Source organism: Belonocnema kinseyi, chromosome 10 (genome assembly GCF_010883055.1).
Source record: "Belonocnema kinseyi isolate 2016_QV_RU_SX_M_011 chromosome 10, B_treatae_v1, whole genome shotgun sequence".
NCBI lineage: Eukaryota > Metazoa > Arthropoda > Insecta > Hymenoptera > Cynipidae > Belonocnema > Belonocnema kinseyi.
Window position 1 is genome coordinate 35467578 of NC_046666.1, and position 26276 is coordinate 35493853.

Here is a 26276-nt window from a genome sequence, read left to right on the forward strand (position 1 = left end):
ATCCTGTTCTAATTCAAAATTCGTTAAAACCCCTTCAAAATTTTGGAACAAGAGAATTAATATATTTTCAAATTTCTTGGAACAAGTAATCTTTTTTTTTTTAACGAATTCACAAAACAATCCCTGTGTGTGTCAAGTCAGATTTTAAAAATTCTTTGTTCTAAATCAGAATTAGTTAAATTAAAAAATTTGTTTTTGCAAATAAATTTGCGCAAAGAATTAAAATTTATTTTTGAAAAATCTCTTGTCCAAACCAGAATTATAATTTTCTATAATTCCCTTTTCAAAATCAGAAATGTTTGAAATTGAAAAAAATCTTTTGAACACTTTTAAATTGGCTCGGAATTTAAAATCATCGATTGTGTAGACACTCTGACTCTGATCTAAAAAAAAAAGTAAATTGGTTTTAATTTTTTATTGGTAAAAATAAGGCCTTTTCCACTTTTATCACCAGAATCGATTTAAAACAAGAATCACATGCTTCAATGCAAAGTGATAATTATAGCCGAGAAAAATGAGGTGGAAATATTTGGCCTCATTCGTGTCAAACCCTTTGCTGGAGAAGGTTAGTCCCGCGTCTTCAATTTGTGATTAATTATTTATCGAAGATCTTTTAAAGCGATTTTTTTGATAGAAAATGTGCTGGGGGCTTAATTTTTTCGTTTCAAAGTTGATTATCGAAAAAAATGAACATGTTGCGAGCGGGAATGAGACTTGGGCGTGCAGCAAGAGTTAAAGAAACTGGTGCTCGAATTCCAAGAAGAAGACGACGGCACTCGGAAGATTTGCATCTTATGACAAATTCTTACAAAGTTTTTTGCTTCGTACTTTGTACTTTAGAAATTTTGCTGAAGGCCTTGTTCTCTCTCTTGATCAAAATTTCTTCATTGTGTTTCAAAGTATTTAAAAAACAAACGAAATATGTTTGGATGCAAATTTTGAAAATTGTTGAGGATCAAGCTCTTCAAGTGGTTGCAGGTTTGTTGAGTTTATAATTTAAACAAATTTTTTTTATTTTTTCCTGGAAGTATTCAAAATTTTGATTTTTTATAATTGTAGGATACAGCCTTTTTTTAGGAGAGCTCAGTGAATGTTATAACCACAATCCATGATTTGAGGAAGAATCATTTTGGAAAATGATTATTGTTGACTTTGTGGATTATTAAGAAGACAATATGAAACTGATGAAGATGGACCAAGTCTTGGCGGAGAATTTAAATTGAAGGCATGAGGATGTTAATGACCTGGGAATCGTTTATAGGTAAGAACCAATTTTTAATTAAAGGGGCCGTTTAAAAATAACGATTTTTCACAGAAATAAGAGGAACAGAATTAAATTTTTTTTAATTAATGCGTAAGTGCTGCGTACAGGGTGGCCCGCTGGACCGGGAAATGACTGGGAATTTTATGGGACCGGAAAAAATAGAAAAATGACAGTGAATTTTTTTTTTTACCGGGAATTTTACAAGATTTTTAGAATAAAAATGCTGTCCAACTTTGATTTCAACCGTTTTTGAATCATTTTCAAATTGTAATTTTTATAAATTATATCATTAAGTTTAGAATGCTTAATTTGAAAATCTTTCACTTTAAAAATTTTCCATTTTAGATTTTTAGTTTTTAAAAGCATAAATTTTAATTTATAGAATTTTGAAATGCTGTTTTAAAGGTTAAAACAAATTAAAGATTAGAAATGTTTAAAATCGAAGATTTTTTGTATAAAAAAACAGGGTGGCTGCCGGGCCGAGAAACCGGGAATTTTACGAATTTTCAGAAGAAAAATTTGCCCAAGTTCGATTTTAACAGATTTTAAAATAATTAAAGTGTGCAGTTTTGAAGAATTGACAATTAGAAATTAAAAGCATTTGAAGTTGAACATTTTTGATAAAAAACAGTTTTATTTAGCAACTGTAAATACAAATAAATAAATTATTTTAAAAATGGACAGTTCTAGATCCGTTCAAAGTGTGACAATTTTTAGATTGTAACTGTTTCAATCGGAAAGTCTTGATAAAAAGTGAAATTAATATATCATTTATTCCGATAATTTTATTTTTAAACAAAAATTTTCATGATTTATTGATAATATATTTTAAATCCAGAGTTTTAGGTCTTCCTTTATATTGTTTTTTTATTTTATATTGTTTTATTATTTTCAACTTGAAAATAAATCCATGATAATAATATAGTCATTATTAAAGGTTTTTATTAAATTTTAAATATTGTGAGTCTAAATTATTTAATTTTATCTCATTTAATTTGAAATTTCTTAATGTAGAAAAAGAATAAATATTTGGGACGACTGAAAAATCCCAAAAAATTAAATTCCCGAAAAATAAAATTACCTAAAAATAAAAATACCGATTTGGAAAATTCCCAAATAATAAAATACACGAATAATAAAATTATCGCAAAATAAAAATGCCGATTTGGAAAATTGCCGAAAAATAAAATTCGCCAATAATAAAATTGCCGAAAAATAAAAATACCGAATTGGAAAATTCCCGAATAATAAAATTCTCAAATAATAAAATTTTAGTATTATAAAATTCCCGAATTGGAATATTCCCGAATAATGAAATTTACGACAGTTTGTAATATTATCGAATTGGAAAATTCCCGAATAATAAAATTCCCGACAGAAAATTGCCGATTTATAAAATATCCGAATTTGAAAATTCTAATTGTTGAAATTCGGGAATTTTCCAATTCGAATATTTTATAAATCGGCAATTTTTTGTCGCGAATTTTATTATTCGGGAATTTTCCAATTCGGTAATATTATAAACTGTCCGGAATTTTAATATTCGGGAATTTTCCAATTCGATAATATTATAAACTGTCGAGAATTTTATTATTCGGGAATTTTATAATTTTGAAATTTTACTATTCGAAAATTTTATTATTCGGGAATTTTCCAATTCGGTATTTTTATTTTTCGGCAATTTTATTATTGGTGCATTTTATTTTTCGGCAATTTTCCAATTCGGTATTTTTATTTTGCGATAATTTTATTATTCGTGTATTTTATTATTTGGGAATTTTCCAAATCGGTATTTTTATTTTTTGGCAATTTTATTATTCGCGAATTTGATTAATCGAGAATTTTCTAATTCGGGAATTTTACAGTGTCGGGAATTTTATTTTTCGGGATTTTTCACTCGTTCCAAATATTTAATATTTAGCAATATTTCATTGTTAATTGAAGACGAGTAAATTGAAAGCAAATATTTAAAAGAAAAAGATTTAAAACTGAATTGTTTTACATAGAAAGCTTTGGATCTTTAGATTTTCGAAGTTTTTTTAAATTTTTAGGGTTATAATTTTAATTTATCTATTTAAAAAGTGTTTAATTTATGAGTGAAATTGGTAAATTTTGACGCATAAATAACAATAGAACACTTATTATTTGTAGAAAAAATATGAGTAATTTTAAGAGATATGTAGAAGTTTTGAAAAGATTCCAAATTAATTAAAAATTTGAAATTATTTCAAGTAATTTAAAAAAAGTGTGTTAAGGTTTTTTTCAGAGCATCTAAATATATTTTAAAACTAATCAACATTTTTTTACAATGTTTGAAAATCCAGCAAATTAAATAAAATTCTTAAAATCTTCCATGTTCTTCGCTAATTTGTTAAATCTCTTAAAATATTCTTAAGCTTTCTGTTCTGTTTCTGTGAAAAATCGTTTTCAATTTTCCTAAGAATTTTAGTTATTTTTTTGAAGTCCTTCACAATTCTTAAAAAAATTTTCTTTTATTTTTCGTTTGAAATCTGCCAAAATCTACATTTTGTTTTAAGTTCAGCTGTAAGTATTTGAAATTAATTCCAGTTTTAAATTTAATTCGAGTCTTTTTAAAACTTCTAAATTTATCTTAAAATTACTTAATATTTTTACAACTAATAAGTGTTCTATTGTTATTTATTAATTCAATTTTTTTTTAATTGGCAGGATTTTCTTGAAGTTCTAGAAAAAATTCAATTCATTTTGAAATATATTTAAAAGTTGCGAAAAAAAAATTATTTTGAATTTGGAAAAATTTAAAACCACTTCTAGATTTTTCAAGATTTTGAAATAAAATTTTTAAGTTTTTGAAGGATGCCTAGATGATTTAAAATAAAAATAATTTAACTTCTAATTTAAGAACTGTTAAGTTAAAAAATTAAGTTATTGAGCACTTGAATACACAATTTTTGAATTGAAAACTTTTTCAACTTCAATTTTAAAAGTTGTATTCAAGGATTCCACTTTGAATGCTTTAATTTGTTGTTGATTACTTTATATTGAAAAATGTTTAGAATATAGTTGGATTTTGTTAATTTCATTGGCCGTAAACAATTTTTGCGAGCCGGGAAATGACCGGGAATTTTTTTCTTCGATTAAAAGAGCCATCCTGCATGTAGAATTCAATATGAAATGATAAACATTTTTAGTCAATATTACATATTCTATTCAATAAATACGATTTTTGAACCAAATAGTTGAATTTTCAACAAATAAAAAATCAATTTTAGACCAAGCGGTTGAATTTACAACCAAATCATTTAACTTTCAACCTAAAAAGACAAATTTTCAATTAATTGGTCGAATTTTGAAGAAAGAAAAAAATAATTAAGTTCAACCAAGAAAGGTGACTTTTGCAAAAAAAATACGAATTTTGTATCCAAAGAGACAAATTTTCGACAAAACTGTTGCATTTTTGACTAAAAAAGTTGAGTTTTCAAGAAAATCTTTAATTTTCAACCAAACAATTAAATTTTCAACAAAATAGTTGAATTATTAACGAAATATTTGAATTTTTAACTAAATTCTCAAATTTTAAATAAAAAAAGTAAATTTTATGCTGATTAGTTGAATTTTAACAAAAAATATTAAATAAAACGTCTACCAAAAGAAGAAAATTTTTAAACTAAAATAGACGACTTTTCAATTGAAGAGTTTAATTTCCAATTAGGAACGATTTTTCAGTCACAAGAGAAACCAAATTGTTGGAATTACTAAACAGAAAAATACTGATTTCCAACATAACAAAATTGATTTTTTAATCCAAGAAGACGCATTTTCTACAAAACAGTTAAATTTTAAACAACATAATTAATTTTTAACCAAATAGTTAAATTTTAAACTAAAAACGATCATTTTCAAATACAAAAATTTATTATTTAAATTTCGAAGTTGAAAACATTTTATTTTTCACAAAAAAAGTCAAATTTTCAACAAAATAGTTAAATTTTTAACCAAATAGATGGATCTTCAACTAATAAAATAAATGTTTAAAAACTAGTTTAAATTCCAAACAAGTAGTTCTATTTATAATCCAGAAGATTAATTTTCTACCAAAAATACAATTTTACAATAAAATACAAAAGTTTACATGCAGATTGTTAAACTTTCAACTAACAATGTTTGTTTTACAACGAATAATCGAGTAGTTACATTTTCAGTAAAAAAATGTAATTAAAAAAAAGAACCTTAAACAAATTAGTTGAAAATCTTCAATCAATTGAATTTTTAACTAAATAGTTCAAAGTTCAATTAAAAATTAGTATTTTCGATCAGGAAAATTAATATTCTACCAAAAAGACGAATTTATAACAAAACAAATCAACTTTCGACCAGAAAAGTTAAGTTTTCATCTAGAGCGATTAATTTTTTGGCAAAAATGAATTATTTAAATTATTAGTTTTAAAAATTACTTTTGAACAAAAAAAAAGAACGAATTTTCAACCAATTTTGTTAAGTTTCCAAACAAATAATAGAATTTTTAACCAAAAGATATTAATTCAGAACAAAAAGTATAAGCGTTGATTTCCTCATTGGCTTCTTCAAGAAAAACGGGATTTTTTTTAAAGCAGGGACCAAAAGAAAAATTCTATAAAAAAGGGAAAAACATTTATGAAATTAAATTAAATAACCGAATGATGAGATCAGATGACGAGGCTGAGAGTTTCACAAATCTATCAATTATCTTGAAATCAAGTCTTTTGTTTTCTTGAGAAGTTTTTAGTTTTTTTTGTGATATCTCGCAGATGATTTGGCAATCTGACTTTTTTTTAAAAAAAGGTGGTAATTTTTCTTTGATAAATTATCAATATTTTTTAAGACAATATAATTTTAAGTTTCAGGACTGCCCGTTTCATGTAAGAAGGATGTGAATCAATAAAGAATTATAAAGCCAAGAAAACTTCTGGATATCTTTTATAGGTAAGAATATCTAAAATTTGATCTCTATTTTAGTTAAACCTGGAAATCTCCTTACATTTTTTTACGAGAACCTTGAATTTCAATTCATTTCTTTTTTTTTTTTCGTCACTTTTTGTAGGCTACCAATTATTAAAATTATTTCATTTCTTTTCCGCGAATTTGGAATTTGAAAGTATATATTTTGTTGCTGATATTCAACTTACAAATTATGAAAATTATTAGCTGACAATTTAGATGTTTATTTAGTTTCAGAATTAGATTCAGATTTTAAAGTTTTAAAAAAACACCAGATTTGAAAGATTGCACGAAGATTTTTAAACTTTCAAACGATTTAAAGGATTTGAAGACGTTTTAGACAAATTTAGGATTTCAAAAATATTTCAAATTATTCAATAATTTCAACAAATACCAAAATATTTTACAAACAAAGATTTAAGAAAGATTTTACAAAAATTGAAAAACGTGTAATTTTTTATCAAAAAGACTTAACATTCATTTTCCAAAGATTTTGAACATTTCGTAACGATTTCAAGGAGATTTAAAAATATTCAAAAGATTTCTGGAATTTTAAAAAGGGTATTAAACCAAATTTAAAATCATTTCCAAGATTTGAAACGATTTTAGATTTTTTAGAAGATTTTACAGATTTCAAACATTTTAATTGTTTTAAATTAATACAAAAAATTTCCGAAAGATTTCACAACTATTTTTAAGGTTTCAGAAAAAATGTACAAAGATTTAAATTTGTTCAATTATATTGCAAAAGAATTCCCAAGTATTTCAAAATATTTCAAGAATTCTGGTTTCCCGTACGCTGGGCCGGAAAACCGGGAAATGACAGTGAATTTACGTTTTCACCGGGAATTTTACAAATCTTTAGAAGAAAAATCTGTCAGATTTCAAAAGTTTTTGAAAGTAGTAAACTTAATTATATTTTTAATTATGATATTCTGTTCACAATATCTAATTTTTAATTTCAAGAATTTTTAAATGGCTTCTTAGAAACTTGAACAAAAAATAAAAGCCTTTGATGTTGAAAATCTTAGATAGAAAACATTTTTATTCAATAAATAAATAAATTTGGTTTAATTTTATCTGTAAAAATTGAATAATAATTGATTCGACAAAAAGATTCTGAATCCGATAAAAATTTAAAAACTTTCAAATGTTAAGGTTAAAAATTAAACTGTTTCAATTCGAACGTTTTAGTTATTAAAAAAATGTAAACGTCAGGTTGAAACCTCATAAACCATTTTCAATTTAAAAATAACTTCATAATTGTATATTCGTAATTAAAGAATTTCATTAAATTTGAAATATTGTTTCAGTCTAAAATATTTCATTTTTAATACAATCAATTAAAAATTTTTTAATTAAGACAAAGGATAATTGTTTAATATTCAGCAATATTTAACTGTTTATTCAAAACGATTAAATTAAAACCAAATATTTAAAAGTATACAAATTGAAACTGAATTATTTGACATGGAAAACCTTAAATCGTTGAAATTTCGATGAACTTTTGAACTCTGAATGTTACAATTTTAATTTTAATTTTCAAAAGAATTTTTATTTGTAAATGAAATTGTCAATTTTTGATATATAAATAACAATTGAATAATTATTATTCGTAGAAATGATTAGAGTAATTTAAAGAAATATTTAGAAGTTTTGAAAAGATTAAAGATTAATTTAAAACATTTGAAATTATTTCAAATAATTTAACGAAGTATTTGTACCGACAAAATTCGGCTATTTGTACTGAAATTTCGGTACAAATAGCAACAGTCTAATTTAAAAGAAAATCAAAATATTTAAATATTAAAAAAAAATTTTAGAAGTTTTTTAAGCAGAACTTCAAAAGAATCAAAAAACATTTTCTTGAGATTCCTAGGAAAATTGAAAATGATTTTGCATTTTGAAAAATTATTTTAAGAGAATATTTCAAAAGATTTTAAAAGATTTCAAAAATTGTTAAAAAAGGATCTGGAATATTTCAAGGAATGTTTTTTTTTTAATTCGCAAGATTTTCTGAAAATCTTAGAAGTTCGGAAAAAATTTCAAAAATAATTTTAAATTTGAGAAATATAAAACAATTTTTTGATTTCTCAAGATTTTGAAATACAATTTTGAGAATTTTCAAAGGTGTTTAAACTATTTAAGATGAAAATAATGAAGTTTTCAGTTAAAAAAAATTTTATTTCTTAGTTTTTGATGTTTCTAGCTCAAATTTGCTTAAAATAATATAATTTTGAAAATTTTAGGGTTCATTGATTTTTTCTTTAATTTATAGAGCATTGGAAATTATAATGTAGATATATATTTTTAGAATTAAACAATTTTAAGTTCAATTTTAAGAGTTTAAAACTCAAAATTTCCATTTTGAGTGCCAGAGGATTTTTCAGAGGATTTTAAAGAATATAAAGATTTTAAAATATCCCCAAACATTTTATAAAGGTAACTTACGTTTACAAAAATATAAGAATTTGTTTATTTCTGGTTGTTTCATTATTTCATGCAAAAAAAAAAAGAGATCTGGAAAAACTTGACTTCTTGACCCGGAAAAACTGGAAAAAATCTTGAATTTTATTCCAAGGAATCGCTGGACATCCTGTTACTATTAAAAATTAAATTAAAAATAATACCGAATGATGATATCAGATGACGAGACTGAGAGTATCACAATTCTATTAATTATCTTGAAATCAAGTCTTTTGTTTTCCTGAGAAGTTTTTAGTTTATTGTGGTATCTCGCAGATGATTTGGCAATCTGACTTTTTCAAAAAAAGACGTTAATTCCTCTTTAATAAAAAATTAATTTTTTAAGAGTCAATATTATTTTAAGTTTCAGGACTGCTCTTTTCATGTAAGAAGGAAGTGAATATAATAAAAAATATAAAATCCAAGAAGACTATTCTGGAGATCTTTTATGGGTAAGAATAAATTTTAGTCTTTATTGCAATTAAACTTGGAAATCTCCTTCAATTTTTCACGAAAACCATGAATTTGTGATTTTTTTTGGCTTTTCAAAAAGTTGGAAAATTATGAAATCATTAGTTTAAAATTTCGGTAGTAATTCAGTTTTTGAATTGGATTTTAAAACATTTAAAACGATTTTAAACATTTCACGGATTCGAAGGAATAAAAAAAAGGCGGGCACAACAGATTTAAAAGATTTAACAATTACACAATGATTTTCAAATTTGCAAAGGATTTAAAGGATTTCAAAAGTTGCCGAAGATTTTAAAAGATTTCAGAAATATTTCGAATAATTTAATTGATTTCAACAAATACAAAAGATTGTTTGAAAGTATTTCACAAAGTTTTAAAAACGGCGTGTACTAGATTAAAAATATTTAACAACAATTTTACAAAGAATTTGAAAAATTTAATAAGGATTTAATGAAGATTTTAAAAAGAGTATTATAGCAAACTAAACTTCAAAACATATTAAAGATTTTAAAGGATTTCAATTTTTGTTAGAAGATTTTAAAAAATTTCACAGATATTTCAAGTATTTTAATTATGTCAAATTAATAGAAAAAAATTTTAGAAATATTTTAAAGATATTTAACAATTTCAATTTTTTAAAAAGATTTCACAATTATTTTAAATGTTCCAGTAATTGCAAAAAAAAAGTTGTCACAAACATTTCAAAGAACTCGTAGGGATCTCAATATATTACAAGAATATCAAGAAGGGATTTCTTTTTTTTTTAGATTTCAAAGATTTAAAAACATTTTCAAGATTTTAAACCATGTCAAATTTTTTTTAGAAAATTTCAGACTATTTTAAATACTTCAATAATTCCAAACCAAGTTATAATATTTCAGATAGATTTTACAGATATTTCAAAGAATTTCGAAATATTTTATGAATTTTAAAGATTTAAGCCACTATAAAAAATAAAAATAAGATAACCGAATGATGATATCAGATGACGAGACTGAGAGTATCACAATTCTATTAATTATCTTGAAATCAAGTATTTTGTTTTCTTGAGAAGTTTTTAGTTTTTTTGTGGTATCTCGCAGATGATTTGGCAATCTGACTTTTTCAAAAAAAAGACGTTAATTTCTCTCTAATAAAGAATTTTTTAAAAGTCAATATTATTTTAAGTTTCAGGAACTGTCCTTTTCACGTGAGAAGCGATGTGAATACAATAAAAATATAAAAGCCAAGAAGACTGCTTTGGAAATCGTTTATAGGTAAGAATAAATTGTAATTAAACATTTTTTCATCAGGAATTTTCTTCCTATTAAAAATTTAAATTACAAGCCTCGGACTCGTCACTTTTTTGCTATTATTTTGAAAAAATGCCGATAAAGACACTATTTTCTTACAATTGTCCGCTAATGCCATTTTATTGCCACAAAAAATTGTATTTTTAACAAAAAAGTATTAAGTTTCTTCTAAAAGAGGTACATTTTCAAATCAGAAAGACAAATTTTCAACTAAGAAAGATTTTTCTGAGAATAAAGAAAAAAGTTGCATAAAAAATTTTCAGTTTCCTAAAAAAAAATAACGTAATTTTTATATTAAATACTCGAATTTTTAACGAGCGAATATAAATATTAAAAAAAAAAAAGTAGTTTTTAGAAAGTAGTTTAACTTTCTACAAAGAAGTTGACTTTTTAACGAAAAATGTAATAGTTGATAATTTTTTTTCTACGATGATAGAGGAATTCTTAACAAATGAATTTTTTTTAACGAGAAAAGACAAAGTTTCAACAAAATATATCACTTTTTACCAAATAGTTGATTTTCCATACAAGAAGAATAATTTACCACCAAAAAGACGGAAGTTTCCATAAATCACTTAAATTTTAAACTAAATAGTTTGAACAATGGATGTGATTTTTAGTTCAAATTTTAGTTTATATTTTTTTTTCGTTTCGAAATTTTATTTTAAACTTTTTAGTGGAATTTTTTTAACTAAAAAATATCAATCTGAACCAACAATGGAGTAGTTACATTTTTATGAAGAGAATTTTCCACATAAAAGAAACACGAATGTCCTACTAAATAGTTGAATTTTCAATCGGAGAATATGAATTTTCAACAAAAATGTTGTATTTTCATGCTAAAAGGGGAATTTTCTGCAAAACACTGCAAATTTGAACACAAAAGTTCAAATTTAGTTTTAAAAAATCATTTTTAACAACAACAAACATGAGAAAACGAATTGCCAACTAAAAAAAATATGATTTCTGAACGAAAAATATAATAATTGATATTTGAGCAGTAATAAAAAAAAATGAATTCCAACCAAACAGTCGTATTTGCACCAACAAAATTGATATTCTACGAAAAAGACGAATTTTCAACAAAGTATGTAAAATTCTAACTAAACGTCAAAAAGTGGAATTTTTACGGCAAAAGTGCCAATTTTCTACAAAACAGTTGAATTTTAAACCAAAAAACTTTATCTTAAACCAAAATAGATTAATTTGTATCTAAAACAGGGTGACCGCTGGACCGGGAAAACCGGGAATTTTACGAGACCGGGAATTGACCGTGAATTTATTTTTTGACCGCGAGTTTTACAAACTTTTATAAAAAAAATCCGTCCAATTTAGATTTCAGCCGTTTTTTAAATATTTAGTTAAATTTTGATATTTTTCAATTATAATATGATTCAGTTTAGAATGCGTATTTGAATTAAATGTGTTTAAAATTGAAGATTTTTTATAACAAACATTTTTAGTTGATTTTAACGTCGAAAATTAAACTGTTTCAATTAGAAAGTCATAAGCAAATTTAAACGCTCTATTGAAAGTTTATAAACTATTTTTAATTTTAAAATAACTTTTAAATAATATATTTACAATTAAAGGCTTTTATTAAATTTCAGTCCAAAATATTCCATTCCTAAAGCACGTAATTTTAAATTTTTCAATTAAAAAAAAAGAACAATTATTTCAAATTTAGAAATATCTGACTGTACATTTAAAATCAGCTATTATAAATAAAATACTCAAAACGGAATGAAAAAACTAAACTTTGAAAATTACAATTTCAATTGTTCTGTTTAAAAAAATTTAATTTGTAAGTCAACTTCTTAAATTTGTATGTATAAATAATAATTGAACACATATTTCGAAGTTTTGAAAAAATGGAAAATTAATTACAAATTTGAAATGCTTTCAAATAATTTAAATGAAGTGTCTACGTGTACCGATAAATCCCGACTATTCTTAACAAAATTTCGGTGCAAATATTCCACGGCCTAATTTGAAACCAAATATAGATTTTGGCAGATTTAGGAATATGAAATTTGGAAGCTTTTTAACAATAACATTTTTTAAGATTGCTAGGAAAATTGAAATTTTTTTTTTTAATTATTTGAAATTCGAATAATTTAAAAAGATATTTAGAAGTTGTGAAAAACTTTCAATAATATTTTTTAATTAAAAAAAAAAATCGAAACAACATGTAGATGTTTCAAGATCTTGAAATGGAATTTCGAAACATTCTAAGGATTTTTAAACTATTTAAAATAAAAAATAATTTCACATAATTTAAACAGAGATTTTTCAATCTTTTGCAAATTTATAGTTGGAAAAAGAATTTATTCAGAATAATAACCGGGAATTTCAAATTTTAACAAATTCCGCTAGCATTGGAAATTTTCGAAAAGGAACAAAATTTTGAAGTGGAGCAGGAAATGTTTCCAAAGAATTATAATTCTGAGTTGGAGAGAATTTTCAAATTTTAACCAATTCTGAATGGAAACTGGTATTTATCCAAAAGAATTATAATTCTTCTTGGAACAGGGAATGTTGAAATTTAAATAAATTCAGAGCTGGAACAGGGAATTTTTTATTGGAATGAATTCTAATTCTAAGTTAAAACGGGATATTTTCGAAAAAAATTAAGATTATAAATTGGAACAGGGAATTTTACAAAAATTCGAATTCTTTTTGGAAACGGGAAATTTTCGAAAAGTATTAAAATTCCGGATTTGAAGAAGGAATTTTCAATTAAAAAAAAAAATCGGAGTTGGAACTGGAATTTATCGAGGAAAATAGCAATTCTCAATGGAAAATTGAATTTTTCTAACAAAATTACTGTTCTGCGTTAAAACGAGGTATTTTCGAAAAAAATTAAATTATGAATTGGAACAGGGAATTTTACCAAAAATTTCTAATTCTTACAATTAGTTGGAATGGGAAATTTTTGAAAAGAATTAAAATTTCGGATTTAAATGGGGAATTTTCAATTTTGGACAATTTATAAAAGTTAAAAAATTGTTATTTGGCAATTATTGAGCATTTCAATACAAAATTGTTGAATGAAACATATTTTAAACTTCAATTTTGTTCATTTTGAGTGCTTCCATTTTCAGTTCAATTCTTATTACTTCGAATGGAACAATTAGATTTAGTTTTCGATTTTTTAAATTTCCTTGGCAGTGAAAAATGTTTGCGAACCGGGAAATGATCGGGAATTTTTTTCTCTGACAAAGATGGCCACCCTGTAAAAAAGATCAAACTTATGAAGAATAAGATGAATTAAAAAAAATTGAATCAAATTGGCGAATTTTCTACCAAGAAGTATGAATTTTTAACAAAATTATTGAATTTACAACAAAATCATTTAAGCTTATAGAACCATATAATAAAACTTTTAACAAAAAAAAAAGTGAATTCTGAATCAAAAAAATATGATTTTTGACTTTAAAACCGTAAACATTTTAACATCGTTAATAAAAATTTAAGCTTTTTTATAATACTTTCAGAATATTAGGTTAGAAAACTAGACATTTAGTTTAAAAAATAAAGTTTTAATTTTTTCTATTAATTCAGATTGCACATGAATGTAATACTCAAAAAAAAAATTCTGACACAATTTTGACACTTTTTTTCAAATTTTTAGCACTATATTTGGACTTTTTTTATATCTAAAGTCAGCCCGGGGCCTGAAAAAAAAAACAATTACCGAATGATGATATCAGATGACGAGACTGAGAGTATCACAAATCTATATGAATTATCTTGAAATCAAGTCTTTTGTTTTCGTGAGCATTTTTTAGTTTTTTGTGATATCTCGCAGATGATTTGGCAATCTGACTTTTTTTTTTTTTTAAAAGTGGTTAATTTTTCTTTGATAAATTATCAATATTTTAAAACCAATATAATTTAAATTGCAGGACTGCCCGTTGTTTTATGTAAGAAGACTATTCTGGAGATCTTTTATAGGTAAGAATAAATAGTAATTAAACCTTTTTTCATCTAGAATTTTGTTCCTATTAAAAAATTAAATTCCAAGCCTCGGACTCGTCACTATTTTTTATACTATTTAAAAAAAAAAATTACAATAAATAAACTATTTACTTACAATTGTCCGCTGATGCCACTTTATTGTCACAAAAAGTTGTATTTTTAACCGAAAAGGATTAAGTTTCTACTAAAAGAAGTACATTTTCAAAACAGAAAGACAAATTTTCAACTAAGAAAGATTTTTCTGAGAATAAAGAAAAAAGTTGCATAAAAAATGTTCAGTTTCCTATAAAAACCATCATTTTTTTTCAAAATACTTGAATTTTTAACAAGCGAATATAAATCTTTTCAAAAAATTAAGTTTTTAGAGAGTTTAAATTTCTAGAAAGGAGTTGCCTTTTTAACGAAAAATGTAATAGTTGATAATTTTTTTCCTACGAGGGTAGATGAATTCTTAACAAATTAATTTTTTTAATCCAAAAAAGAAGAATTTTCAACAAAGTACATCACTTTTTACACACAAAAAAACGGAAGTTTCCATAAATTACTTAAATTTGTGACTGAAAAGTTCGAGAAATAGATGTGATTTTTAGTTTAAATTTAATTTTACATATTAACTTTTAATTTATATTTTTTTTCATCTCGAAATTTTTTGTTTAACTTTTTAGTCGAATTTTTTAACTAAAAAATATTAATTTTGAACCAATAATGGAGTAGTTACATTTTTATTAAGAGAATTAATTTTCCACGTCAAAGAAACACGAATGTACTATTAAACAGTTGAATTTTCAATTCGAGATTAGCAATTTTCAACAAAAATGATGAATTTTCTGTAAAACACTGAAAATTTGAAGAAAAAATCAATTTTGAGTTTTAAAAAATCAATTTTAAAAAAAGTAAAAATGAAGAAACGAATTGCCAACTAAAAAAAAATTATTTTTGAGTCCGGGAAAAACCGGGAAATGACAGTGAATTTATTTCTTGACCGGGAATTTTACAAATTTTCAGAAGAAAAATCTGTCCCAAGTGCGATTTCAACAGTTTTTTAAATAATTAGTTGAATTGATTTATTTTTCAATTATATCATTCAGTTTATAATGCGTAATACAAAAATCTTTTACCTGAAAAAATTCTCTATTTTAGATTTTTATTTTTCAGCTTATATTTTTAATTTAAAGAATTTTAACCTGCAGTCTTGAAGACTTAAATAATTAAAAATTAAAAACGTTTGAAGTTGAAAACTTTTGATAAAAAACAGTTTTATTTTATCAACTGTAAATATAAATAAATAATTTTTTTAATGGATCTGTATTTTAAGTATTAAAAACTGAACAATAATTGATTTGATAAAACGATTCTAAATCCGTTGAAAGTTAAAGAATTTCGAGATTCGTAATTAATTCGTAATGAAACACTTTTATTAAATTAAAAATATTGTTTCAGTCTAAATTATTCCATTTTTAACCCATTTAATTTTTTAAAAAATTTGATTCTGAAAAAGGATAATTATTTAATATTTAACAATATTTGACTTGTAATTTAAGACGACTAAATTGAAGCCAAATATTTAAAAGTAAACAATCTGAAACTTAATTTTTTGACATAGAAAGCTTTGAATTGTTAAAATTTCGAAAAGCTTTTAACATTTTAACGTCACAATTTTTATTGTTCTACTTAATAATATGTTTAATTTGTAAGCGAAATTGTTGAATTTTGATGTATAAATAATAATTGAACACGTATTTTTTGTACCAAAATTTGAGTAATTTTAAGAGATATTTAGAAGTTTTGAAAAGATTCGAAATTAATTAAAAACTTAAAATGATATCAAGTAATTTAAACGAAGTTTCTGGAAAAACATTTCAGAACTTCCAAAACGTATTTTAAACTGAATTAAATTTTTTTCTACAATTTTTAGAAAATCATAAAATTTTAGACAAAAATCCTTAAATTCTTCCTGGGTCGTTTTAAATAATATTGGAAATATCTAAAAATCTTTTTGAATATTCTGTTAAAATAATTTTTCAAAATGAAGAATCATTTTCAATTTTCCTAGGAATTTCAAAAAAATGTTTTTATTCGTTTTGAGCCTTTCACAATTCTTGAAAAGCCTCTAAATTTTTTGCAAACTGCAAAAATCTAAATTTCATTTTAAATTAGGTTGTGAGTATTTGCACCGAAATTTCGTTACGAATAATCAAATTTTTTCGGTAAACACTTCGTTAAAATCATTTGAAATAATTTCAAGTCTAGATTTCTCAAGATTTTGAAATGCAATTTTAAAGTTTTCAAGGATTCTTAAACTATTTAAAATAAAAATCATTTAAATTCTAATTTAAGAACTTTTCAGTTGAAAAAAATTTTTATTTAAAAATATTTAATGGCCTAAAATAACTGAATAATATCATTTTGACCATTTTTAAAGTTCATTGATTAATTCTTTAATTTAGAGTATTGAAAATAACCTGGATTTATATTTTTGGAACTTAAATTAAATCTTTGATCTCTATAATTCCTAATTCAATAGGAAAATTTTGAATTTGGGAACTTTTAAACTTCAACTTTAAAAGTTAAAAATTCAAGAGTTTCACTTTGAATGCTGTAATTTGTTGTCTATTTTTTTACCGCGTGGCTTTAGATTTCGATTTTTTAAATTTTATTGACCAGAAAAAATATTTGCGAACCGGAAAATGACCGGGAATTTTGCTCTTTGATTAAAACGGTCACCCTGAGTTATACGAAAAAGACGAATTTCAACCAAATAGTCGTATTGGCACCAACAAAATTGATATTCTACGAAAAAAGGCAAATTTTCAACAAAATACGTAAAATTTCAACCAAACGTCAAAAATTTGAATTTTTGCCATAAAAGTGCCAATTTTCTACAAAAAGTTTGAATTTCAAACAAAAAAAGTTCGGTTTAAACCGAAACAGATTAATTTTTAACTAAAAAAGATGAAACTTGTACAGTATAAGATAAATTAAAAAAAATTGAATCAAATTGACGAATTTTTAACCAAGAAATATGATTTCTTAACAAAATTATTGAATTTACAACAAAATCATTTTAACTTGAATGAACCATATAATAAAACTTTTAACAAAAAAAAGTATGAATTCTAAATCAAAAAAATATAATTTTTGACTTTACAACCGTAAACATTTTAACATTTTAAATAAACATTTAAGCTCTTTTATGATGCTTAAAAATATTAGTTTAGAAAACTAGACATTTAGTGCACTATTTTTCAAATTTTTAGCACTATTTGGACCATTTTTTTTTAATCTCTAAAGGAGTCCGGGGCTGAAAATAAAAAATAAAAATAGCCAAATGATGATATCGGATGACCAGACTGAGAGTGTCACAATTCTATTAATTATCTTGAAATCAAGTCTTTTGTTTTCTTGAGAAGTTTTTAGTTTTTTGTGATATCTCGCAGATGATTTGGCAATCTGAATTTTCTTGCTAAAATGCAATTTTCCTCTGAAAAATGACCCATATGATTCTAAAAGAATGTTTTTTTTTTTTTTTTTAAGTTCCAGGATTGTCCGATCCGTTTGTAAAGGAAAGAGTGGATACAGTAAAAAATATATAATTCGAGGAGAGACATCCAAAATAGAAAAGAGAAGACGGTTTGACTAGAGTTTCACTTTTTTTCCGCCGAACGAGAAAAAGTGTATTTATTTCACTTAATTAGGAAAAAAAATTATTGAATGTTAATGTGTATCTCCAATAAAAGATCATTTATATTTTTTAATAAAATTTCTTGTTTTTTTTTTTCTATACTGACGACTTCAATTTTTATGCAACGATTCATTTAATTTTGATTTTATAGATTTTAAATTTAATAGGATCTTTCGGAGGAAATATAACAGTAATTCATTTTTTGTGGATATTTAAAAAATAAGATATCTTTGATTTTCAATTTTTTTTTTAACTCACGTTAAAGACCTTTAATTTAATAATTTTATTCAATTCCATTTACCTGAATTAATAGCATTTTTTAAAATAAAAATGTTCCTTCATTCACTTGAATTACCCTGAATTCTTTGGAATTCTTTCGAAGTTTTTTTAATTCTCTTAATTATTCTGAATTCTTCTAAATTCACTTCCATTAATCTGAATTCAATTTTTGTTATTAAAAAAAACATTTAGTTCCATTCACTTGAATTGTTTTTATTTACTTTCAATTTATATGAATTTCACCTAATTCCTCTTAATTTATTCAAATTTTACTGAATTTAGAATACAAATTTTGTCCAACTTTGATTTCAACCGTTTCTTAATAATTTTACAAATTGCGATTTTTTAAATTATTATATCATTCAGTTTCGAATGGTTAATTTGAAAATCTTTTACTTTAAAAATTTTCCATTTTAGATTTTTAATTTTTGAAAGCAAATATTTTAATTTAAAGAATTTAAAAATGCAGTTTTAAAGGCTTAAAAAATTAAAAATGAGATTTTCATAAAAAACAGGGTGGCCGTCGGGCCAGGAAACCGGGAATTTTACGAATTTTCAGAAGAAAAATCTGTCAGAGTTTGATTATAACAGTTTTTTTAATAATTAAAGTGCAGTTTTAAAGATTTAAACAATAAAAATTAATAGCATTTGAAGTTGAAGCTTTTTGATAAAAAACAGTTTTATTTTATCAACTGTAAATCATAAACAATTCTGGATCCTTTCAAAATGTGAGAATTTCCAGATTGTAACTGTTTCAATCCGAAAGTCTTGATAAGAATTTATTTACTATTTATTTATATCATTTGTTCCGATAATTTTATTTTTAAGTACAATTTTTCATGATTTATCAATATATTTTTAATTCAGTGTTTCAGCTCTTTTTTTATATTAATTTTTATATTAAACTTAATAAATAAATTTATTAAAATATTATTTCTATCAATTTTTTTAGCCATTAAAAAATGTGAACGTGCGTTTTACTATTTACCACTTAAAAATAAATCCATAATCATAATTAAAGGTTTTAATTAAATTAATAATATTGTGAGTCTAAATTATTTAATTTTTATTCCATTTAATTTTAAATTTCTTATTGTAGAAAAAGAATAAGTATTTAATATTTAGCAATATTTCACAGTTCTTTTAAGACGAGTAAATTGAAACCAAATATTTAAAAGAAAATAATTTGAAACTGATTTGTTTTAAATAGAAAGCTTTGAATCTTTAGATTTTCGAAGAACTTTTAATCCTTTAGCGTTACAATTTTAATTATTTTATTTAAAAAGTGTTTAATTTATAAATGAAATTGTTAAATTTTGACACATATTCAACAATTGAACACTTATTATTTGTAGAAAAAATATGAGTAATTTTAAGAGATACGTAGAAGTTTCTGAAAATATTCCAAATTAATTAAAAATTTGAAATTATTTCGAGTAATTTAAACGAAGTGTGTTGAGGTTTTTTTCAGAGCATCTAAATATATTTTAAAACTAATCAAAATTTTTTTACAATTAAATATATTCTAAAATTAATCGAAATTTTCCTTCAATTTTTTAATATCCTGCAAATTAAAAAAAAAAAATCCTTAAAATCTTCCATGTTCTTTGATAATTTTTGAAATTTTATTTTAAATTCAGCTGTAAGTATTTAAAATTATTTCAAGTTCTAAATTTAATTCGAATCTTTTTAAAACTTCTAAATATCTCATAAAATTACTCTAATATTTTTACAAAGAATAAGTGCTCTATTATTATTTATAAATTCAAATTCATTTTTTTTTTAAGTTTACAGGATTTTCTAAAAGTTATTGAAAAAATTCAATTCATTTTGAAATATTTTTAAAAGTTCTGAAAAAAAATTAAAAATAATTTAAGAACTTTTAAGTTAAACAAATTATTTTTCAATTTTTAATTTGTAGTTTCAAAATTACTTGAAATAATATAATTTTGAAAATTTTTAAACTTAATTGCTTGATTCTTTAATTTAAACTATTGCAAATGTTAACGTGGATTTATATTTTTGGAACTTAATCTGAATCTTTGAACTCTATAATTGATCAAAGTTCTAAAATTTGCATTTTATTTAACATTTTTTAATGTAAAAGTTTAATTACCTTCCATTTTACAAGTTTGGAATTCAAGTGTTCTATTTTGAATGCTTTAATTTGTTGTTTATTACTTTATATGGAAAAATTATCAGAATATTTTGATTTTTTTTTAGTTTCATTGGCCGTGGAAAATGTTTGCGAACCGGGAAATGACTGGGAATTTTTTTCTTCGATTAAAACTGCCACCCTGTTAATAATTTATTCAAAATTCTTTGAAATTTTTTCGATGTTTTTTTAATTCTCGTAATTATTCTGAATTCTTCTAAATTCACTCCCATTAATATGAATTCAATTTTTGTTATTAAAAAAATTTGGTTACATTCACTTAAATTATTTTTATATTTACTTTGAATTGGTATGAATTTCATCAAATTCTTCTCAATTGACTCCAATTTTACTGAAATAAATAAAATATTTTGTATTTTAAAAATTGTTCTCAATTCATTTGGCATTAAAAACAAATTGTTATTAATTTATCGTTAATTCTTTAAAATTATTTGGATTCCTCTCCATTTTCTTTTACTTTTCCGTGAATTATTTGATATTCTTCTAAATTAATTAACTTTCATCTAAATCAACTAGATTTTTTTGTAATTGAAAAAATTTTGTGTCATTTATTCGAATTATTTTTTAACTCTTACGAATTTAAATGAATTCTCTTTAATTTTTCTGAATTCGATTCAATTTTACTCATATCAATTTAATTTTTAAATCTATTCCACTTAATTTGAACTAACTTGACATCAGCCCCGAATTCATTTTAATTTATCCATTATTATTTTAAATTGTCTCGAATTCTCTTAAATTCTTTCTAAATTATTCTGAATTCACTCCCGCTAATCTGAATTACATTTTTGGTATGAAAAAAATGTTATTCCATTCACTTGAATTACTTTTTGTTTACTTTGAATTTAATCGAATTCTTATCAATTCACTTTAATTTTTCTGAAATAAATTAAATATTTTGTATTTTTAAAAATTGTATTAATTCAATTGAATTCATTTGGAATTAACCGCGATTTCTTATTGATTTATCCTGAATTTGAATACATTCTTTGGAATCATCGATTCTAATTTAATTCTCCCTAATTTATTTGAAATTCTTCTAAATTCACTCACTTTGATCTGAATCCAATGGATTTTTTTAATTGCAAACATTTTATTTTTCATTTACTTAAGTTTTTTTTTATTTCTTTCACATTCGTTTGCCTTCCATCGAATTCTTCTGAATTCACTTAAATTTGAATGCCGACAATTTGAATTAAAAAAAATTTTCAAATTCATTTGAATTCTTCTGAATTCACTCATTTTAAAATGTACAGGTTTTATATACGCCTATTTATCTGAATTTAATGGAATTGTTTTTAATTAAAAAAATTCATTCCATTCACTCGAATTATTTTTAATACATTTTGAATTCGTTAATTCTTCTCAGTTAACTTTACTTGCACTTAAATTATAAGAAAATTTTGGATTAAAAAGAAAGTTTATTTAACTTCTTTGGAATCATCCCGAATTTTCTTGAATTATTTTGAATCATTCTGAATTGACTCACAAATTTATGAATTCTATTTATTTCCATTTATCTGAATTCCTTCGAATTCTCTTTAATGTTTTTTATTTTCAATTCAATTTTACAGAAAGGAATAGTTTGGATTAAAAATAACTTTTAATTTATTTGAAATTATTTGCCATTCACCTCGAATTCTTATTAATTTTTCCAGAATTCTTTTGAATTCTTTTCGATACTCCCAAAATTTTGGAAATTCTTCTAAATTCACTCATTTCTACTGCCAAGGAGATTATCAGAGTTTAATTTATTTAAAATTCATAGTCTCTGCCGAGAGTTCATTTATTAATAAGAAATTCTCATTTCCTTGAATTTTCAACCCTTGAACATTCTATTGTTGAAAATATAATAAAATTAAAAGTTGAACTTAGTAAAACAGAGGATTAAAAAAAAAGTTTGACATTCAAACAAAATATATTAATTTTCAACCATACAGCAGCATTTATTCATAAAAAAATATTAAATATCTACCAAGAGATGAACTTTCAACCCAAATAGACGATTTTGCAACAAAAGTATTTCATTTTCGACCCAAAGATACGAAATTTCAATCAAACAGTTGAGTTTTCAAACAAAAAGGTTGCTTTTTTTTAAAGTTGTATTTTGAACTAAATAATTTAAGTTTCAACTAAAAAAATACAGTTTTTAGTCAAAGAAATAATAATACACGTTTCAACTAAAAATAATTAGCTTTCAACCAAAAATAGTGTTATATTTTTATCGAAAATTTAATTTTCATGAATATTCATATATTAAAAACTTCTCAATTTTGCAAGATTACAAAATTTTACGAAAAAAATTTTAATTATTTTTTTATTTGGAAAAATTAATTTAAAAAGAAATTTGAAAAAGATTTCCAAAATTGTCGCAAAAGAATCTGTGGAAGACTTGAAACCATTTTTGTAATTTTTCCGGATTTTAAACTTTAGGAAAAATTTAAAAGATTTCAAAATAATTTTCTTCTAAGATTCCTAGGATAATTAAAATTATTTTTATATTCAAAAAATTATTTTAAAAGGATATTTAAAAAGATTTCCAAAAACTGTCAACATTGTCATTTAAGCCGATTTTTTACATTTTCGGTTATTTTTGCAGATTTCGAACAAAAAATTAAAAGCTTTTAAAGATTTTTGCAAAATTACCAGAGGATAGACGAATTTCCTTAAGATTCCTTAAATGACATAAAAAGATTTTATTTTTGAAAATTTTATTTTGAGAGAATATATAAAAAGATTTTAAAGCAATTTTGTTAATTTTTTAACAAAAAATAGTTTGATTATATTAATATTAACTCATTTTTTTTTAATTTTCAACTGCCGAAAATTCAAGAAATTTACATGAAAATTTAATAAATAAAAATTTCAATATAATGTTTTTCAAAGTCGATTTTTATAAAAAATGGTTGCTATTGACCTTTGTTAAGTTTTTGTTTTAATTCACTGTAAAAACTTTTTAAAAAATCAATGAAACTTTTGAATAAAGAAAAATGAATTTTAATTATTTTAAATTAGTACTTTTGTATTTTTCTCAAGAAAATGAAGCTGTGGCAGCCCTGAGTATTTCGTATTATTATTGGAATATTTGAAATAAAAAAAAATGGTTTTAGACGTCTAAAACTTCATATTTTCAGTAAACATTTTTAATAAAAATAAAAAAATTTATTTGCAGTGCATGCTTTTCAAACTGAAAATGTTGAACAAATTATTTTAAGATGTCAGAATGTGTATTTAAATCTCGAAAAAAAAGAAACTAAAAAATGAATTAGTATTTCCCCATGGAAACTTCATTATTTCAATTTTTAAATAGAATTTTTATTTTTTTCTAAGATATCGGTTAGAAGCTTTTCTTTCAAAACTTTAAATTCCCGATTTACTCAAATCTAACAGGAAATAGTAAGTATAAAAATAGACCTAATACCACGCCACGTACATCTTCCGTGAAAATTTTCACTACTAAGGATTCATTATGTAACAGAATTTCTTACGTCGGAAGACAAGATAAAGTTTCAACAAATTGCGACGGATAATTTTGTTATTAAAAAAATCAGATTTTTTAAAAAATAAAATAAAAATCTTTGTAGGTACCAATATATTTAAGAAAATGTATAAGTAGGGGAAAAATTAATTACGTATTCAATACGTAAATAATACGTTTTTATGAAATGGGTTTACTAATTTTATTGCCTTTATATTGTAAATAAATTTCAGGCTTCCCAAAAAGTACAAACAAATTTACGTGTTCAAGAAACTATATAATTTATCTTGAGATTCCTGTGAAAATTTTTATTATTTTCAATTTTGAAAAATTGCCTTTGAGGGAAAATTTACAAACATTTCCAAAAATTTCGAAAAACAATCTAGAGGACTTTTAATCCATCTTTTTTTTTATTTTACAGAATTTAGAAAACAAATTAGGAAAAATATGAATAATTTTTTTAAATATTTCAGTTTTTTAAAAAATCCAGAAATGATTTTCAGTCTTAAAATATAAAAAATTAAAACAAAATGTAAATTTTTTAAGGTTTCGAAATTAAATTTTAAAACTTTGTATGCGTTTTGAAGGATTTAGAAATAATAAAAAAAGTGAGATTCCGGGGAAAATTTTAAATAATATGTTTCAAAAAATTTCAAAAGGTTTATAAAAATTGTTTTAAAAAATCTGAAATTCGAAGGTATTTTTTTCAGATTTTTGTTTACTTTTTGAGATTTTGAACAAAAAGATTATGTGTTTTTTGAGAATTTTGAAAGGTTTGAAGATAAAAAAATTTTTTAAAGAATCTTAAAATAATTTGAAATAGTTTTTATTTGAAAAGAAGTCATTTTCAGAAAATAATTAAAAAGATTTTTAAACATTTCAAATGATTTTCAAAATTGCTAAAAAAAATGCAATGTTTTTAATTTTGCAGAATTTTTGAAACATTTTTACAAAAATGCGAATCATTTGAAAAGAGATTTTTCAAGCTTATTAAAGGTTTCTAAATAACAATAAAACTTTTTTAAGATTTCTGGAAAAATTCAATTGATTTTATATTTTGTTTTTTAATATAAAATTTTGTTTATCAAGATTCCTAGGAATATTTATAATTAATTTTATTTTGAAAATTTTATTCTTAGAGAATATTAAAAAAGATTTTAAAACATTTCAAAAGATTATCTAAATTAAAAAAAATAATAATCTCAAGATTTTAAGGCAATTTAAAAAATTTTTTGCAGTATTGTTAATAAAAAAAGCGAATCATTTTTAAAGATATTCAGAAGTTTACAAATCATTTAAAATTTGAGAAGAAAAAAAAAACATTATTGACTTTGAAAAAATAATTTTCAAGGAAAAGTTAAAAATATTTTTAAAAATGGGACGATTCATAAAATCCTGAAAAATTCTCGTAAAGAAAATTCCCGAAATTACAAACACGCATTAAATTTTCAAATTAGAACATTCCTGAAAGATAAATATAAAATTACAAAATTAAAAAATTCTAGAATTTAAATAATAAAAAAATATGTGCTTTAAATAAAAGTACTCATTTTATTTATTATTTTATTGTTTAACAATTTTTCGATTGTTTAGTTCTGGGAATTTCAAAAAAACATTCATCAGATTCCTGGGAAATGTCAAGTGATTTTGTATTTTTTGTTTGAAATTAATTTTAAGAGAAATTCGGAAAAGATTTAAAATATTTTGAAAAGATTTCCTAAAATTTCGAAACAGAATAAAAAAAATTACAGATTTTTTAAAATTTTGTAATAAGAATTGGAAGCTTTTTTTAGGATTCCTCAAATTTTCAAGAAAATTAAGAAATATTCCTAAGATTCATTAGAAAATTTAGAAAAAAAATTAATTTAAATTGAAAAAGATTTTAAATGATTTTATTACTTTTCTAATGATTCAAAAACAAATTTTCTTGAAATCCATAAAGAAATTTTAGTAAATCATTTTTTGTTTAAAAATTTATGAAATGTTTTTTAATTTCTTCCAAACTTCTAATGTCGTAAATATCTTTTAAAACTGGCTAAAATTTTTTCTAATATTTGGTACAAACCTGTAAATTAAAATAATTTTCTTTAAAAGTTTCTCGAGAATTTTATGCAAATTATATTCATAAAAGTTTGAAAAAAAAAACTTATTTCTTTGTTCTCAAATTCGAAAATATAATTTGAATAAAATTTTGGTTTCATAAAACTTGAAATAAAGTTATTCGAAATTTT

General features: G+C 22.9%; 1 long non-coding RNA gene across 1 annotated transcript; it reads left to right on the forward strand.

Annotated features, from left to right (window-relative positions):
• The first annotated feature begins 471 nt into the window (after positions 1 to 471).
• LOC117181985 lies at positions 472 to 18137 on the forward strand. The gene is made up of 6 exons (XR_004468233.1): positions 472 to 1261; positions 6121 to 6205; positions 9051 to 9138; positions 10325 to 10413; positions 14358 to 14406; positions 17965 to 18137. It is a non-coding gene; the product is annotated as an uncharacterized LOC117181985 (long non-coding RNA).
• The last annotated feature ends 8139 nt before the right edge of the window (positions 18138 to 26276 follow it).